This window comes from Pyxicephalus adspersus, chromosome 7, assembly GCF_032062135.1.
Source record: "Pyxicephalus adspersus chromosome 7, UCB_Pads_2.0, whole genome shotgun sequence".
In the NCBI taxonomy this organism is placed as follows: Eukaryota; Metazoa; Chordata; class Amphibia; order Anura; family Pyxicephalidae; genus Pyxicephalus; species Pyxicephalus adspersus.
The window spans coordinates 39,774,968-39,794,405 of record NC_092864.1 but is presented as its reverse complement, the minus strand read 5'-3'; positions in this window follow the sequence as shown (position 1 = coordinate 39,794,405).

The following is a 19,438-nucleotide window of genomic DNA, read 5'->3' as shown; positions in this document are numbered from 1 at the left end:
GTGTCCTGGCTGAGATATGCACCTAGAATTCCAGCACTGCAGGGAAATTGCTAGCCACTTGGTGTCATCTTTCTACCCCTATACTAAATTTTTAACATAACAAATGGAATAACTTATAAATTAGACAAAAGGTTTAGTGCAAAAATACACTTTTTGATTGTTAAAAATAATACATTTTATAGAGTTGTATATATCCACATGCAAAAAAGACAATAAAAGAGGACAGACTGACAGAGGGATTTGGATCAGAAAGAGGAACAATCCTTCCACAAGGAAAATTGGGAGGTATGCTTAATGAAATGTGGTGTGTTTGCCATAGTCAAGATTCCACCAGCTTCCTCCATTCTTGACAAATGGTGCCCCCAAAGCTGTTTTTCCCTGCTCATGTGGTGCACTCCCTGCCACCAATGTCATACCTTTATCCTAAGCTTAAAAAACAAAAAGCTTTGGCTTTATTTAGATTTTTTATTTAAATTTGAATAGAGCAGGGAAGGGTTAAGTTAGATTTTTTTCTTGCTAAGTCCCCTCCATGGAGACTCACTCCATCTATTTGTCCTTGTGACCATAGACATCCAGGCTAGAAGTAATGAAAAATTCAAATGTAATAACTGCCATGAAAGGCCAGAGAATAGGGCCACCTGCTGAGGTCACAACTGCATATAGAGCGAGTTTAACCCTTACACTGGGGGTTCTGGTAGATCATAGACTTAATAAGAGCATGCAATGCAATATCTAAAGCTAGTAAAGGACTTTCTTGTATTAAAAGAGGAATAGACTGCAGAGATGGAGACATTATCCTGCCCCTGTACAAAGCATTGGTCAGACCACATCTGGAATATGCAGTCCACTTTTGGGCACCAGTTCACAAAAAGGACATTGTGGAATTGAAGAGAGTGCAGAGAAGAGCAACTAAACTAATAAAAGGAATGGAGGAGCTCAGCTATGAGGAGAGATTAGCTGAACTGAATCTATTCTCCCTTGAGAAGAGACGTATAAGGGGGGATATGATCGTTCTGTATAAATATGTATACATTCCAGATAGAGAACTCTCTTCCCCATTAATCAATTTGAGATTGCTACAAAGAACAAGAGGGCACTCTTTGTGTCTGGAGGAAAAGAAGTTTAAGCTCCGGATAAGGAAGGGATTCTTTACTGCAAGGTGTGAAAATGTGGAATCGGCTCCCTCAGGAAATAGTTTCAGCAACTACTATAGATTGCTTTAGGAAAAGCTGGATGTTTTTCTAGAAGCAGAGAATATTTTTTTACCTGCCTCTGGATCAACTACGTCTGTAGGTTTTTTTTTTCCTAAAAGGGTTTTATATCTGGGATATATTTATTTCCCTAGTGGTTGAGCTTGATGGACTTATGTCTTTTTTCAACCTGACTTACTATGTAACTATGTAACTTTTGATAGATTTTCTGCTGTGAATTTAAGAAATTAAGTGAAGGGGTTTCAGTTATTCTCAACTAAATTTAAAATTAGAAAAGATGGCTTTTAGGTATACATAGGATATAATATGAGTTGCATGCATTAATAAAAGAGATTGTAATCTATATGTTGTGCAACCCTGTCTGATCCATTACTTAGTAGGTGGTGATGGGGAAGAATATACATACCCAGCTAGTTCCAAAACACACAGAATTATAGTAAAATGTACCAAAAAATAACCATTAGAAAACAAGACTGGCTGGTATGGCACAGCATGACAGTTCCACTTTAATTGAACATTTCTGAAAATAAAGTAATATTACAGTGCAAATACTTTGATTATTTTTTTCTCTCTTGTCTAAAGAACAATTTTCTTAGTTCATCTTAGTTTTCTCATGCTGGTCTGCCATTAGCCGACTCAATAATGCAAATCTCCCTGAGGAATAAGTATTGATAGTCTTGCTGTCTACTGATTTAAGTCCAAGGAACACATGAATTAATTATCTGCCACTAGATCCACAGACCTAAAAGTAATTTAAATCAGAGAGTGAAAATGTATTCATTTTGTCTTATTTTTCAAATGCCAAAAGACACACACAGAGGCAATGTTACAATGATAAATAAATCAGCAAGTGATTGGGATCCAGTGGGGTTTCTACATTTTTTTTTAATAGGATTGTGCTGAATTGCAGAAATCCTGGTGGAATACATAGGAATTAATGGACAAACCAAAAGTATTCATAATTAGGCAAACTACTATTACAAAAAGTCATGGGGAGCAATAAGGGATATGTACCGTATGAATTAACAAAAAAGTAATTGTTTTTTTATGCGACTATAGGAGCAAAATTGAAAATACAGAAATTCTTTAAATAACATGCTTGGGGATGCCTTCATGTACCAGACCTCGTGCCTTCAGCCTTTTTTGCATTTGGACCCATTGTTGAGGGACAGAGCCTCTTCCTCTTATCTATTCACCCAAATAGGCTGTGGGGGTTTACTGGAGGCTTATGGTGGAATTAGAAAAAATATGAAAGCCCCCTTGGCAAGCAGATATCTTCCCCTTCCTTGTGAAACACACTTAATACACACTTAAAATACACTTAATATTAATTAAGACTGCATATTAATTAAATTTAAATGTAACTAACCACATGCACGCTGTATACAAAATATGGTACTCCTGCACAGTCAATCTATATAGACTTCCATGGGTCCATCACTTAGCGTATTTTGTATTGGGAGATAACCCCATAGAAGGCTGGAAGATTGATTGTTCAGGAGAAGCCACTGGAAAGAAATAAGACACCAGATGAGAAGAATGCAGCAGCCCCCAGCCATGGATTTAGGTAAGTATGCTTCCAGTGTGGGGGTGGTTGAGTTACTTTTGTTAAAGGGGGATAGACAAGAAGGAGAATTTACTTATGAGAAAGTACAGTTGTCCTTTAATGTGGGAAAATCAGTTCTGAATGATCACTTTCTTACCCTGATATCTGTTTACAAATGTTTAATTGTTGCCAAATTTGAATATTATCAGTCCAATTGGATGACAACCTAATATGTGTTGCCTAAAGTTGGACATGGATTGTTGCAGAAAGTCAAGTAATGCATCTTATTTTGAGCTTCTATTGAGATTATCAATTTACCCCTGGGGTAGAATAGGGGACATCAGGGGGATGCCACTGGAAACAATCTTATATCTGATATGTGTACGTATCTTACGTGTAGGGGCTTTTTTTGTAACAAGAACTGTAGTGGGCCCCGATGCTTATAGGAGTTATTCCAGAATTAGCAGATACTGTGGTCAACTTGAAGAACATTGCCATGAAAAATACTGTGTATATTTTATGTTAAAGGCATGTTTTCCAGGAGGAATATACTCCTCCAAGAGGTGACAATACTTCTCCTGTTAGTGTCTATGCCTCCCACTCCCAGCAGTATTATGATATAATCTTGGCTAGTCAGTGTCGCTTGGGTGCTCAAGGACTCATTTTTAATTTGAAAAACAGATTGGGTAAATTGACCTTCTTCATTTTTTTCTAGGTGAGAACGGTCAACAAAGAATGAATGCTAAATATTCTTAGTGGGGAACGCTAAAAACCCGACAAAGGGCCTATTGCTTTCATATTCTATCCAAAACCTAAAAAAATGGTTTTGCCTAGACATGTTTGGCTCTTTGTAATCTTACCAATTACCTTTATACCTTGTATAGACTTTATGCCTTGTATAGACGTCCAATGGATGTCAGATATTTGTTCCTGGAAATGACCTTTTCGGATCATGTTCGACAGGTGAATGAATAAGAACTGTTCTATTCAATGGAGTGGGGGGGGGGGGGAGCGAGCAGAACCCTGCTGTTGTATCCTGTATAGGAGCGCACAATGGTTGTTCCCCATTGGCCATTGGATCCACTGTGGTCCATTGATGAATGGCATTTTGGTACAGCTGTACACATGTCAGATTTTCCCTTGAGATTAAAGGTTGTGCTCATCTGATGCCTATATGTATCTTATGTTAAGTTAAGAGGTGTTACAGTACTAATTTTTAGAATTGATTAAAAGCAACAAGCACTCAATCTTACTTTGAAAAAGTTTGGGATATTGCAGTCAGTCTATGCAGTGGCTGCTGGGGGTCACCATTTCAGGCTGAACAATGTCAGTTCTTGCCTTAAAGGAAACTACATGTACTACGATTCCATACATAGTATTTCATGAATGGGTGGTTTACACTTGTAGTATATTTACAGTGCAATGGGTGGCTACAAATGAGGACATTCTGAATTGAAGATGAACTGTAGCCATGGGCAATAAAGATATTTAGTTCTCTGTAATGGATAGAAAGAATTTATAGGGAATAATGACTCATTGAACACAAAATTTTAAAACAACAGGAGGCAGAAATGTTTTATTTCATTTTGTTTTTGACCTTAGTGACACTTTAATGATTCATCATGCTCAAATTCAGAGAAATTTACAAACATGACCTCTTCTTTCTAACTCTCTATAACGTCCTGGAAAAAAAAGGGATAAAGAAATATACAAATCAATTCTTCCTACAGTCACCAAGGGAAATGTCTTAGTTAAAGCCTTTGTGCAGGAGATGGTTTGTGTTTTACCTTTCTGTAGCAAAGATCCTGTCTTTTGAGAATTCTTGAGCGGATACACTGCTATTGACAGCTTTGACTATTACCACTTGATTGTTGTTTGGCACAACCTACAAATTAAATTCTCCCTCCGGCTGTGCAGCCTAACATTGCATACCGACTATTTTTAAACAAGACCATCATTGCCGGCATTGATCTCGTCTGCTTGTTTCCTTTACTTTGCTGAAGTCAGACTAAGAAAGTGTAAGATGCATTAAATTCCTGATTAAACATTACACAGTTCATGAATCCGGTGTACGGCGACTTGCTGAATCAGTCTTTGTGTCTGTATTCCTAATGCGTCGTTGTTTCTCTGCAGGATATAAGCCGCTGTCGCAGCACAATTTTATTTCCTCTGTGTTATTTTTACTTTTATTTGCTAATTTCATGTGACGCAATTCTTAGACACTTCAATGATTTCATCCTTTTCCTCGATGCTGTTAATTAAATCATAGGATTGTAGAGCAGGCAGTTTGGAAACTTTTCTTGATTGCCCCAATTTTTGTTTTACTTAAAGGGATGTTCACTGCTTATGACAAGCTTCAGTGTGGGAGAGGCAGATCAGTAACTCCTATTTGGCATAAACATTGCCGGTGTATACTGATTGGTTCAATGGGCCTGATATATTCTCCAAGGCTGGAGAGGATACAATTTCATCAGTGAAGCTGGGTGATCCAGCAAACCTGAAATGAATCTGGTCCAGGATTCAAAACATTTGCTAGCAAATAGCAAATGACTTTTAAGAAATCCATTTCAGGTTTGCTGGATCACCCAGCTTCACTGGTGAAAGTGTATCTTCTCCAGACTTCAATCTTCAGCCATCTTGATTGGCTGGACTGGGATGACACCCATGCACTAAACAGACATGCACACTAACACACATATTGTACACTAAACACACACCTAGCTGAGCACTCTCTAAAACCCTCCTATCGTTCCCCTCTGGCTACACAACACACGAGACTCTCCTCTAAGGGGCCATCAGCTGCAGCTTCTGCTTCCCAGCCCTGTCTATCTACTTCATGCACTACAGTAATGTTTCTCAACCAGGGTGCAGTGGAACCTTAGAGTTCCTGCTGGGTTTGTTTGAGCAATGTGCAATTTGTGCCACTCTAGTCAGTGGCACCAATGATCTATTGGCTATCTGTAAGGGTGACATTCTTCCCACCAGCCAGCAATGTAAAAGACATTCTTCCCACTGACCACTACACTAATATATTGTGAGCTGTGAATATAGTAATCATAGAAGGGGTTCTCCCAAGACATACAAATATTTCATTGGGTTCCCCAATGTTTAAAAACAAGACACACTGCTCTAGAGAGTAGGGCTATATCCAAATGATGCAGCCAAAGATGTTTTGCCACCAACACAATCAGGTACAAGGGGCACAGCCAACATCAAAACCCCTTAAAAGGGGCAACAAATTTCAAAGTTTCCTTGTCCCCCCACTATAGTTCCCATGACTGCATTGGTTGCAGGGTGATAGTTGCTCCCCTGACAGTTACCCTAAAAATTCAAACATACTATTCAAGTTATAATAAAAATAATAATAATAATAAACAGGATTTATATAGCGCCAACATATTACGCAGCGCTGTACATTAAATAGGGGTTGCAAATGACAGACGAATACAGACAGTGGCACAGGAGGAGGAGAAGACCCTGCCCAGAAGAGCTTAAAATCTAGAAGCCCCTTATATTTTGAATAACCAAAATAAAAGCAAAGATGCAAAAGAAAAAATACAATTTTAAAGAATATAAGCGTGGTTAATTATTTTATGCTCTCCCAGCTTGCAGTTAATATGCTATCCAAGCTGTCTTGTATACTACATAATAATTATAAACTTACAGATTTTCATTCAATTTTAATGACCACTAGAGGGCAGAACAGCATTATAAACCAGCAAATGTCAAAAAAAGAAAAGACATTCACATAATTCAATGTGCTCTACAGTCCCCAGGTGATCCACTGACAAGCAGGAGGATGAATATGAGTTCCTGTAATAGTAAACTATGTATAGATAGATGAATTGGAACATGTTCCTAAAGAAACCCTGACAAATGATCTAGTAGCTTGTCCAAACTATATTTGGTATATAAGATAAGGATGTCTGACAGTTCTCAACATGTGAAGGTTAAACCTCCAGACACCAAGAGTGTCCCCTTGCAATGAAGTCAATAATTTTGTACCAAGTTTATTAAATGGACCAATGATGCATTTATAAAACAAGGTGATCTTTTCCCCCTTACAGAGACAACTGTAGGAGGGAGGAAGGATGGGGTCCTACATTCCTTACTGATTTATGTGGAAGATTTAGAGGGAACCGGTCTCATTTGGGTTTATGTAGGAATTTAAATATTCATTTTTAGGTTATTATTTGTCCAAACAGATTTACTCCCCCCTTCCCTACTTAAAAGTCAAAACTAATAAATATTATTATTATTATTATTATTATTATTATTAATAAACAGGATTTATATAGCGCCAACATATTACGCAGCGCTGTACAATAAATAGGGATTGCAAATGACAGACTAATACAGACAGTGATACAGGAGGAGAGGACCCTGCCCCGAAGAGCTTACAATCTAGTAGTATTCATATTTATTTTCTGTCTTAATGATACCTTCCTACCTCTTGCTGTTCTAAAAATTATATATTTAAACCCATATATATCCTTTGTAGAGAACTGTGTGTCCGTAATGCCTGTGGCTACAGGCATGATGATTTCTTTTCTACACAATGATTTCTTTTGTAGCCACCCCATTGTGCTGTAGAGGGCTGAGGCTACAGCAGGTCTACTAAATCCCCATGTCCATGATACACAAGCTAGGAATCATGGAACATGAAGCTTTCTTGTATGCAGGAAGCTGACATTGAGGAAGTTCTTATGCTTTTGAGTAATGAAAAACAGCAATATATATATATATACATTGTATACAGAGAAAGAGAGAAAGAGAGACTGCTCTTGGTTTTCATATAATATTGGTGCTGTTTGTTCATTCTTAATGGGACTGTAACTTGGAGTGAGAATACATAAAAATGTTGAAAGACATCTCTTGCAGCAAGAAAGTGTGGGGGCCAGTAATTATAAAACCCAGCAAGTGTCAGGCCAGCAGTAATCTACAGAAAGCATTAGCGCGGGCAATATACCGTAGCAAGTGTCAATGCCAGCAAAACTCCCCAGTGTGAGTCAGAGCCAACAACACTATTTCTAACAATAGTCAGGGTTAATGATAAAATGCAGAAAGTGTCAGGGTCACCAATAACACCTAGTATATGTTAAAGCCAGCAAAAACCACTAGCAAGTGTCAGGACCAGCAATAACCTAAAACCGGTACCCTTTAGACAAAATAATTTAATTTCAGCACTGCTACCAATATCTTCCATACTGCATCCACCTATGTAGCAATCAGGATAACTATCATACCCATCCGCCAGAGATTATTCCCCTCATTCTGTTCTCTCGACACAACAAACTGCTCTAATTTTTATCTATCTTAACTAAACAAAACTTACACGTATGTAATATACCCCTGAGGAAGCCCCTGTGGGTGAAACACGTTGGGTAACAAGACGTTCCTTTGGTTTACCTACGCTATATGTTAAACAAGCATACTTAGCTCAGGCTACATATGTCTAGTTCAGCACACTCTACCCCATGACTATATAATGGGAATTAGATATATATAACATTGTGTCAATGTCAACCAATAGTTATATTTAAAGTTATCTTTGAAATATAATATTCGAAAAGCAGCCTTGAAGCCCCTTTCTCCTTTTATTCCTATAATTCTCATATTTTGATTATTTTTGGCATTGCTACAATCATACATACACCATCTGAAAGAGTGGGAAAGGAAAACCCTTGGGGAACGCTCATGCACTATCCTGCTGCTCCTAATGGTTGACTCCTCTTTGGTTTCCTCTATCAATAATCCTCGGTATAACCATCATTCCTCTTTTTTTGTTTTTTTTTAAGGAGAGGAGGAATAAAAACTTTGTCACTAGGAATATCCTAATCCATTTAGCACCCTATGCAATTCAAATATATACAATAGTTGAAGTTGGCCAAAAATTGTCCTCATTATAGGCATCCATCAAGGAAGAATATTTTTACCCCGAATCATGTGGTATACCATTTCTCCCCAACCCACATTATATCTGCACTCCCCCAATGTCAGTGCTTCATTCTGCTCACATATTTTATCTGTCAGCTACAAGATAAATTCTGTTTACTGCTCACTTCTTTGCCAATCTGTCTTGGCCCTCTCACCCTGTCACTCTACTCCCCTTACCTGTCCTGTCAGCTTGTGACAGCTCTTTCAATCCCAGCTTTTCTTTTTTTTACTATGCATTTATAGCAGAGGTAATTTCAATACGGCAGCACGTAACACTGTGTACCAAACATATGCACAGCTTGAGCAATTAAGTTAAAAATAGCATGTTAGACAAGTGTGACATTCATTCTCGCTCTTCCCGTTAAGAAAATTCTCTGATGTTTAGACTGATCTGTACTGTAATAAGACACGCATTTATGTGTAAGTTTTGCTGTGCAATGTGTCTTCTGCTTTCCACGTATACTGAGTCATACATTTTTCTTCATTATATCATATAAGTATTTTATAAATTACTGGGAATAACAAGTGGTATACCTAGAACTGGTAAACCGTATAACCTTATGCTGCCCAAAGAATTATGCTTCTTTTTTAACTTTATTTTTTCATTTCAGAGAACACCCTTTCCTTTTCAAAGTAATTTTCATGTACATAAGGGGAAACAAATGGATTCTGGTAAGTGGTATTTTATTAACTTCATTTATTTTTTATAAAAATGATTGTATTTTACATCTATTTGCATTCAAACCTAATTTAAATTTAAATGTATCTAGTTTTCAAAACTGCCTGCATGCTTTTTGGCAGCCTGTATATACCTGCAAAACAAATCATTACAGTCTCTACTAGGAAAGAAGAGTGTTTCACTTCCACCATGTTGCCTGCAATTCTAATTTCTTCTGCTGCCCAGGTCTATATTTACCAAAACAGAATAAATACTTAAATAACAATAAAAAAAGCTAGATTTTTTGCATTAAAAGTTAACACATGCAGGGTATGAATGATAGATAATGAATAGTAGGTGAATAGAATAAATAATAAAATACGTCTTATGATTAAATTACGTTTTATGATAAAATAATGAAAAAAAGTGTTTTTACATTTTAAAACTGTACTCCAGGTAAGCAACTAAATACAGATTATATGTATAGGGCTGTTTTACCTGACAAGGAATTTGCATTGCTATTTGTCATGACTCACATTTTTAGGTCATGTTTTTCTCCATGCATGTGATTGGACAATCATCTTTCTTTTTAGAATTCATCTTTCTTTATTTAGAGGGTTTCAATTTTTTAGTACAGCTTCTCTCTTTCCCATCTGCTGTTCAGTGTAAAACGAGGATACAAATTCAGATACTTACATGGCTTGCTTTAAAAAGTTTATAGGAATGTATAAAAACAAAACTCAAGTTTCACTTTTAAAAGTTTTGGATCAGACAGGGCATTATTGCAGAAAGGGACAGGTGTTTTGCCTTCTGCAATAACTATTCTTACCTGACTGATCACTTTGTGGAACTATCAAAGTCCAGGATTCTCAGCAAATTCTGGTTTTCCGTGTGGTAGTCAGGACCTCTGCCTAGGGTTCAGTTGTTGCACCAAACATAACATAAAAAGTATATAAAAAATATATATATATATATATATATATATATATATATATATATTTATATATATATATAAACACCCTGAAGATAATTAAAGAAGTCTTTTGGATTTTTCCCCTCCTAACATGGGAGCACTCATGCAGGGTCTAGCTACCCCTATTGGTTCATATCCTCTTCTTTGGTTCCCTTATCCACCCTCTTGATTTTAACTAACTTCCTCCTTTCTTCTAAGGTGTTAATATTCTTAACATCATTTAATCTAATGCATTAGAAAATGAACTTGATATGAATTCACATTATGGAAGTTAAGGGTTGTGTAGAGCCAAATAGCAATCTACCTCTTCTGGTCTTTTAAGTCCACACTCAGCTCCTGTGTTTTTGCTCCTTTTCACTATCTCTACACTCTGTAACTTTTCGGTTTGCACACAATTGAGCAGTAACATGCAGCACAAAGCAAAATCACAATACTTTCTAGTAAAAATAGTATAATAGCTCTTCATAGGGTACAATAAGCAAGTACAATAGAATGCAGCACACTGTGTCAAGCAGTTTGGATAATCACAGTGTTTTCTCCAGGCTGTACTTTGCAGTTGTTTTGTTATCTGTGCCCATTATACATAATAAAACCCTTAATTAAGTTTTTTCAAAAAGGAAAATGAAATAGAAATCACATGTTCTTGCAATATGATAAGGCTTTTAAAGGTCATTTTAAATACACAGCTACAGGAGCCAAGAATAAAATTAGATTATTCAGATGATCTGAGCATCCAGTGGGCATTAGTGGGCTTCTGTTTGCATTAGAACCTTTTATTTCCTTCAACAAGTCCTAAAGTAGGTCAAATGCAAGTTAAATGCTCCAACCTATGGATTCAGAATGTTCTAAAAAGTGGCCATCAAAAGCATACTGCAGTTGCCCATCAACAGAAATCCAAACATGTTGTCTCACTTGCAAAGTAGAGGTGTCCACTCAAAGTTAATTTTTGTATTGGTATTCTTTAAGTGTACCCCCTTTCCCCCAGAACCTCCTCAAAGACTTCTTTTGTCCTCTGTCCTCACTCCTGACCTTTTAGGGCTGTGGGGAGTCAATGGGACCTGACACAAAATAACGTAGCCAGGCAGCTTCTTTGTGGAAAAACATCATATATTTTTTATTGGAGGTCATCTGTTATGAATCCTAACAATGGACCTATTATTTTTAGGAATAAAAAATAAAGGAGACATTGGTCGCACTGTGGGAATCTGTCAGAAACAAGAAAATATAGGTACATAAGGAATGAAGGTTTATAAAGAAGTGGGAGTGTTGCTACAGAAAACTCCACCAAAAGACAATTAAAGTGCAACTAAATTTCCACTTTTAACATTTTTAATCAAACAGGGACAGTTGATGTCTGCAATAAGCACTCTTACCTGCATGATCGCTCTAAGGAACTATCAAAAGCTGCATGTGCAGCTCAGCATTAGTTGTCAGGATACCTGGCAATCCTAGCTTCCCCTGCACTTTCCAGGACAGAATAACATGCAGGAATTACTTATCCCAGCCTTGTCAATCAAGGTGGCCAAAGATCGTATCTAAGAAAAGATGAAAGAAAAAAATGGCGGCACCCTGTGAAGAAATGTGTCAAATTGAGTATAGTGGGGTACAGTTTTACTTTAACCTAAAAGTTAAACAAAAACAACTATCGATTACCTTTAAATATAGATTACCCAGTAACTCATTATATCATCATTAAAAAATAATACATTTGTTTATGAGGGTCACAAATTCTTAAAATACACACAACACACATTGCTGTTTTCTAAGCCTCATTGGAAAGGAATAAAAAGCTGCAGGCAAAACACAGAAAGCGATAGAGACATCTATCTGCCAAAAAAAGCACACGCTTCATTCAGCTAGCTTTCATTATAATTAGTAACTGTATCTCAAACAAACACTACAGAGTGGAAGAGATCAGAGTCCTCGCTAGTTCTTGGGGAAAAGAAGGGGAATCAAATCTCCTTATCATCTATACAAATATTTACGTTTTCAAAAAAAAGCATTCAAATTCCATTTTCATGTTACAGCGCATAAAACACCCAACCAAGAGCAAACTCATTTATTATGTCTGTAATAAAAAGCGACTACGCAAAGAGCCACTTTCCAAATTACTCATCGTAAACTGCATACTAATGTGGGATCATTAACTGTGGATGAAGATATATGAAATCAGCCATCAGGAGGAAGGTCTGGAACACGATTGCTGAGAGCGGAACGCACTCTAAATCCGCTTGTCCTGCTCATGCAAAGGACAATTATTTTACGGCCACATTAAGAAAAGTGCTTCTTTTAGAACATAATTCCACCTCTCATTAAGTTTTAAGGACTAAATGTCATATAATCAAAATATTGTTTTTGCCTGAATTATTTCATTTGTGTACGTATGTCTGCAGCTCTTATAATGGGGATTCCATTTCCAGATTTTGAATGAATGGCGGACATATTATTTTTTTCTTAAAAGGAAAAAAAACTGAAGTGTATTAACAGTAAATAAACATTTTGAGAAATTGTAACATTTATCAAAAATTATATGCTGATGAAATTTACTTACAAAACAAAGTCCTGTGGGGGCAGTGGTATGATTTGGGGTTGCTGCAGTCAGTCAGGTTCAGCAGCAATTTGTGGCTAAAATATGAGGTCAACTGAATACCTGAATAAACCGAATGAACCGGTTTATATAATAATGGATTTTTTATTTTATGGCCAAAAATGCCAGGATTGAACTGACTCTAATTGTGAAGGAGTGGTTCAGGGAGCACGAGGCATCATTTTCACACATAGATTGGCCATCATGGACCTTACCCCTGTTGAGAATGTTTGGGATGTGCTGGAGAAGACTTTACACAGCAATCCAACTCTCCCATCATCAATACACATTCTTGGTGAAAAATGTATGCAACTGTATATATGTGCATATTAAATGTGACATTGCATAGGCTTATTGAAACCATAACACGGTTAATGCGTGTCGTAATCAAAGCTGAAGATGGTCCATTTTCTAATATTTATTCTAATAAATTAAGGTATATTATGTTTGAGACGTTTGGTGTTCTTTTGAGATTTGAGTCTGATGAAGCAGCGCATGACTGCGAAACGCATCACAGTTTAAGGTTTTGCCTCTGATATTTTCAACAAAGTGACATATTTAACTCAGGATTTTAAGACCACAAACATTAACAGATAGTCACAGAGTCTTAATATTTATTCCAGTCTGGTGACTTTACCATGTCATTTTCTGTTGATTTTACCTACTATGCTATACTGATACTAACCTTGTTGTGTATGTTTTTTTTATGTTAGGTAATAATATTATTAATAATATTATATTATTACTATTATCTCATTATGGGTCACATAAATTAAAACACAGGCAACAAAAGATTTTAAAGAAAAAAATATCCAAAAAGAAATCTAATTGTTATTGTTTAGATACACTTTAACAGCCAATAAGGAGAGCAAGTAACAGAAATGCATTGTTGGTATTTACATGCATTTAGCATATATTCCCCATCGACAAATATGACATATTAAAGCATTGTGTATTTCACAGTTACAAATTTGCTAATCTTAGTGAAAGCGATTTATGGGAAAACTAACCAAGTTACTAACATTCATAAAGTGCCATCAGCTGCTTGATGCCTCATTAACAATTTTCAGATTTTTATTAGTTACATGTTAGTTTTTAGTAATTTGTAATTTTTTGCCATGGTTACAACTTTCAATACAAAATTCAGATTTTTTGATAGTCACAGGCAGTTTGCATTAATGGTTGCTAACAAGCTAAGTGATTGATGACATGAATTTACGTACTTGCAACATATTCTTGAGATCTTGTAGTCCCCAGGGTTTATGATGTTTCTCCTTCCCCTTTTGGCCCAGCTGGTATTGCTATATGACAATTAGCTAACAGAACATTACCATCAGGTTCCACATAAAGCTACTACTACGAGCTCATTATTTCCATTTTTGCTATAGGCCACGCAGTGCAACAGGTTTTATTTATACACCTGACGAAAAGAAAGCCTGTGATCCTGAAGACAAGCTAAAATTTATTTTTATGATACTGTGAAATGCGGTGCTATTATTGGTAACTGCTATCATCACCAAGAATCAAACTAAGGATAATGTACTGTAATCTGCTGTAAGATATAGTTTTATTTGGAACAGTTGGGTACAGACTTGCAATGGTAACCTTCATTAGCTCCTTTTTTCTTGATAAGGACAGTACCTACCTAAAGCAGGTCACAGTGTAAAAAAACAATGCAACTTCATTTGTATAAGTCAAAAGTTGAGCTCTAGGAAATCAGCAAAATATACAAGTGACATACATATATTGAAGTTGTCTTAAGATTTGTATTTATTTCATTCCCTCCTGATATTTACCTATATACCCAACCCACCAAGCAGCACAACTGGGTTGGTGACTTTATTTTCCTTTACTGCCAGGGCCAGATTTGCCACTAGGTACAATAGGCACAAACCCAAATGCATTACTGGATCTGTTTATGGAGGACACATGGCAGAACCTTTACACCCAGGTTGGCTTGTAAGAACTTTGGATCAAATCATGTCTTGATGTCTGACATAACTTGTCAGAAGTTGATGGACTGGAAATGTAACATTATCACCTACCTTATGACTTGATTACATACTTCGGGGTGTTGGGGATAACATGCCAAGTGCTGCATGCAACTGTAGCTGCTACATCACTATGGGACGTTTCTTTATAAATCTTCAAAAAATATAATTAGAGAGGTGTTTTCCCCCTTTTCAAAAGTAAGGTTTGTAGTATGGCCAACTCCTAAAAAATTGAAAACAAGATGTATTTGAACTATTAAATATGGGTCCAGGGGAGTCCAGCTTTCTGGCATAAAACAACAATTTACTAATGTAGCATCAAATTTATGCAAGGTTCAACTATCAAGGTAAATATAGCACACAAGTCATGTTCATGGACTGAACATCATGAAATGGAGCTCTTGAAGCCTGACGCGTTTTGCCTTCTTTTTTTTTAATTCACGTGAAACTATTTAAATTCCTTTTTTTTTTTTTGGCTCCTCTCTTTTCCTTAGTGTTTTGGGAGGGAGCTGGTGGGAAACTTGCTCCTGATGGAGATTTTCCACCAGCTGAACAGATCTTAAAGTCATGGGCCAGACTATAAGCAATAAGCTCATTTTCTGCTCTTCCTTTGCTAGGCTTTATGGCTGAAAAAAAAAACTAAAACATTAAACATTTATTGTGCTTTACACATGTGTTCTAGAGCTGGTGCAGCAGGTTGAAAATGAATTAATATTAGAACAGGTTACATGACTGGACTCTCATTCAGCTGCAATCAGGAGGTTCCCTCTATCCTCTCCCTCCGCTTTATTACTGAAACACTTCAGCCTGATTTGTATAAAATAGATGGACTGCAGTCTACTAAACACAGCGCAGTCTAATGGAGAGTGTAATTAGAATTATTAGTTATTATTCTTCAAGATAAACAAATTCAATTAATTGATGTTTGTTTGTTTGTTTTTTTGTTTGCTTGGAGTTCTGCTTTACCAAACTGGGAGCCCTTTAAATAAGAATGGTTGAAGGATGTGACCTCTATTGGGATCAACAACTTGGCACTCTGAGTATGTACTTGCTATATAAACCTTTCCAACAGGTTGCATGGAAGAATACAACTATCATTTATTCTACGGCTGAAATGTCTTGCCTATGAAGTAGTAATCAATCTCACATCTGACTTGCATGTTTGTGTGGCTTACCCCATAGGGAGCCATATGTTCTGTCTGTGTTATGATCTATTACTACTCCTAGTTATTAATCACTATTTTAGCACAATTTAGCTACCAAAAAAATCTCATATATCAGAAGATTCAGAGCACCAATTTTTATGCTCTGGCCCTGACTCAGAAATGATACCTGCTTACAAAAAACTATGTAGACTCTACCAATGGCCTTGGTTTTTCTCAGATGAGGATGTTTCTAAAATTCTTGGTAAAAACTGCAATCACCCCTTCAAGCAGAATTCCAGTCATAACGAAAAATGATGAAAGGTTCCAAGCCAGGGAATAGACTGTGAAAGTAGAATTAGCACAGCAATGAGCACATCACTCACTGTCACTGATGACTTTCTATTAACATTATTATTGCAGTTTCTAAACTGACTGGCTCCTTGTATTGTTTTTTGTATTTAGGAATATATTACCTTCTATCCTTCTACAATAGACAACCTGCCTGTTCACAATTTTTTTACTAGTAAAGTTCAGTTCCACTTTAAATATATTCTTCCCTTACGTACTCCATCAATTTATTTGCAGCTATATAAAGAAACAGTAGCTGGCTCCTAAAATGTAATCCATAAGTGACAATAAGCATCGGTAAAGACTTGCATGAACCCACCCAATAGGAATATTCCCAAAGCCTCGGAAGTGTTTTAGAGGCAGCTCCTTGCGGTATAATACAATCATCCAATATCGCTTAGCAGTCATCGGTCTGTTATTCCATGGAGTCTATTTTTTTTAACAATTATAACTTTTTTCACTCTGTCTTCAGTTTGAAGCCAAATCACTTTATTTTAACAAGTCTTCTATTAAGTGGTTTCATTTTCTACCAAAGATTTTTTTAATGATTTTTCCTCAACTGTATCAAATTCTTATTCCGCCACACTTCTCCCAGCTCCCGTTTCCTTGACAACAATGCTGCTATCACAATTTATATTCCGCAAATTATAGATGACAATGAAATGAATACTGTTCAGTTTGATAACATTTCTCTACCAAGGGGCAAAAGTTATTTTTTTTAAGTGATGGCGATTTGATGTACTCAGCGTGAATGGTATAATTACAATATATTAATCTTTATTCCATGTAAGTCACATGATTACATTAAAACATTTGTTTTCTGCTAATGCAAAAAATGCACTAAATAAAGTTGCTGTCTTTTTATTTGTATGGTATGTGGCTCTATCATCTTTTCTCTGCCCCAGGGCATCATCGTATTGACACCTATGAGAATATGGCCAGGCAGGTTATATCACTTCACACTGCAAAGCATCACCATGTGCAACACAGGCCAGGTCTAGGGGGAACTCCACAGGGGTTTCCTCCATCGCTGGGAACACAGATAAAGGACCTGGATATGGTTGTAAAGATTGGGAATCTGGGTCTCAAGTGTCTTGCAAGGATTGGGAGTACCAAACACTCAATCATTTAGCCTGGTTAGGAATTGGAAGTGGCCCTGGAGCACTCTGCTGATTTCTTGGCTAAAGGAAATGGATTCTGCTAGAAACAGACATTGAGTTGGATTTTAAGCCGTAAAGTTTAGGAAAAAAAAGTCTTCCAAGCCATTCAACAGATGCCGCAAGACCTGTATGCTGAGAGAGCAGCAATATAAGAACCCCAGCTCAGGATGATCAGGTGACAGCAGCTCACATCACCGGGTGTTGTCTGGTTCCCCATCCAGCACAGTTGCTGTAGTGGGACCATTATAAAATGTTCTGGGCTGGCCATTGTTATATAATGTCTCCTAATGTTTAATAAATCGCACTACAACCCCACTTGATGTTGGGTGTTGAACTGATCATTGTCTGGTTGCACTGACAATAATGTTCAAATGAATATTCATTCCCCCATTTTCATTATAGTTTCATTTGGAATTTTTGGCATCACAGTTTGCCATTAATCACTCGCTGAATACTGCACTGATAGGGGGACAAATAATGAGGTATGCAACAAGCACCATCCTAGGGAAAGGACAGAGAATGTCTGAACGTGCATTGGCTGTCTGAATGTATCATGCAAATGTGTTTACAGAGCCACTGGTTTTGGGTCTATGTGACTTCAATATTATATTTATTTGCAGGCTGCATCATACCCTTTGCTGAAATATTCCCTGTGACACTGACACACTTCTGGAAGGGGGGGTAGGAAAGATAGGATAGGAATGATACAGCTCCTAGGTACTTCTGTATGAGCCTTAAAATCTAGGTAAAAGTTTTTTTTTTGTAGGAAAATTGGGAATGAAAAGAAGGAGATTCCCTATTCAGAAGAACCATGACTCACTCACCATTTAAAATCTGACAGCAAAATACCCTCAATGGACACAAACAACCACATCATCTATGGTAATAGACTTCTCATAGCTTTGAGGATGTTTTCACTCTATATATAAATCCATGAAGTTGCAAAATCTGCTTGAATCAAGTCATCTGCAGGCCAATAAAATTATCAATGAATTCTGATTTGGCCTTGTAAAGTAAGTAAAAAAGTAACAAATCTACAGATATGATCAACAAGTAATACAAAAATGTTAAAGAAAAGCAAAAACAATTTGACTCTCATACCCAGGAGTTGGGGATTTTTGGGTGGCTCCAGTGACATTAAAGATTAGTGCAGTAATGAATCAGCACCCTGGGGTGCCTAATGATCAGCCTCAGTATGCTCAGAACACAGCACAGGTCATCTTTAATTTCTGTATATACTAAATATTTCTAATAAAACTTAGGCAACAAGATAATTAAGGGTAATGTTACATGACAACAGAGGTTTGTTGATGTAGTGTCTGTGAGGGATAATTCACTGTTTTGCTAATTATTATAAACTCCGCTGACAGCACTGTATCTGAACTATGTTTTTTTTCCCTGCAGCTAAATCACTGTCTGGGGGGTGTATAGTTACTGTTACAAAGAACAATCTGTGTTTTCCAAGCTGCTTGTTGAAGTCTATTGCCAAGATCTAAATAAGAATAAACCTTGCAAATCAAACATTCAATACGTTTTTAAATATTTGTTCAAGTATACCACAATATTAAATGTTCATTGGAGACGTCTATCACTCCACTAATTTGCAGTAGTGCTGGCAAGCAGTCATACACAAGCTAGTGAATTTTGAAGAAAGTTTTACCTTAAATGTATTTTATATTTCTTCCCATGAGTTAAAAATAACTTCACTGTAAAATGTTCCTAATTTAAAAAATTCCATCCACCTTTCTTCTTACAATGTACTAAGAGCAGTGATGGATTTCAGATTTCCTTTGTCAAATGAATGGCACCACTCCTCATGTCCACAGGTGTTTTGGGTAGCACAGTTCTATGCTTAAAGCGGACCTATCATCAAAATTTTTAC